Below are 1,545 nucleotides of genomic sequence, written 5' to 3'. Positions count from 1 at the left end.
CTTTAGCATCATTCCTTCCAATGAACACCCAGGGCTGATCTCCTTCAGAATGGACTGGTTGGATCTCCTTGCAGTCCAAGGGACTCTCAAGAGTCTTCTCCAACACCACAGTTCAAAAACATCAATTCTTCAGCGCTCAGCTTTCTTCACAGTCCAACTCTCACATCCATACATGACCACTGGAAAAACCATAGCCTTGACTAGACGGATCTTTGTTGGCAAAGTAATGTCTCTGCTTTTGAATATGCTATCTAGGTTGGTCATAACTTTCCTTCCAAGGAGCAAGCTTCTTTTAATTTCATGGCTGCAATCACCATCCGCAGTGATTTTGGAACCCCCAAAAATAAAGTCTGACACTGTTTCCACTGTTTCCCCATCTATTTCCCATGAAGTGATGGGACCAGATGCCATGATCTTCGTTTTCTGAATGTTGAGCTTTAAGCCAACTTTTTCACTCTCCTCTTTCATTTTCCTCAGGAGGCTTTTTAGTTCCTCTTCACTTTCTGCCATAAGGGTGGTGTCATCCTTATATGTGAGGTTATTGATATTTCTCCCAGCAATCTTGATTCCAGCTTGTGCTTCTTCCAGCCCAGCATCTCATGATGTACCCTGCATATAAGTTAAATAAGCATGGTGACAATATACAGCCTTGACGTACTCCTTTTCCTATTTGGAACCAGTCTGTTGTACCATGCCCGGTTCTAACTGTTGCTTCCTGACCTGCATATAGGTTTCTCAAGAGGCAGGTCAGGTGGTCTGGTATTTCCATCTCTTTCAGAATTTTCCACAGTTTATTGTGATCCACACAGCCAAAGGCTTTGGCATAGTCAATATTACTCAGCCATAAAAAGGAACGCATATGAGTCAGTTCTTTTTTTTTTTATTTTATTTTTAAACTTTACAATATTGTATTAGTTTTGCCAAATATCAAAATGAATCTGCCACAGGTATACCCGCGTTCCCCATCCTGAACCCACCTCCCTCCTCCCTCCCCTACCCTCCCTCTGGGTCGTCCCAGTGCACCAGCCCCAAGCATCCAGTACCGTGCATCGAACCTGGACTGGCGACTCGTTTCATACATGATATTATACATGTTTCAATGCTATTCTCCCAAATCTCCCCACCCTCTCCCTCTCCCACAGAGACCATAAGACTGATCTATACATTTGTGTCTCTTTTGCTGTCTCGTACACAGGGTTATTGTTACCATCTTTCTAAATTCCATATATACGTGTTAGTATTCTGTATTGGTGTTTTTCTTTCTGTCTTACTTCACTCTGTATAATAGGTTCCAGTTTCATCCATCTCATTAGAACTGATTCAAATGTATTCTTTTTAATGGCTGAGTAATACTCCATTGTGTATATGTACCATAGCTTTCTTATCCATTCATCTGCTGATGGGCATCTAGGTTGCTTCCATGTCCTGGCTATTATAAACAGTGCTGCGATGAACATTGGGGTACACGTGTCTCTTTCCCTTCTGGTTTCCTCAGTGTGTATGCCCAGCAGTGGGATTGCTGGATCATAAGGCAGTTCTATTTCC

Source organism: Bison bison, unplaced genomic scaffold, assembly GCF_000754665.1.
Source record: "Bison bison bison isolate TAMUID 2011002044 unplaced genomic scaffold, Bison_UMD1.0 scf7180017864338, whole genome shotgun sequence".
Classification (NCBI taxonomy): domain Eukaryota; kingdom Metazoa; phylum Chordata; class Mammalia; order Artiodactyla; family Bovidae; genus Bison; species Bison bison.
This window is presented reverse-complemented; position numbering follows the sequence as displayed.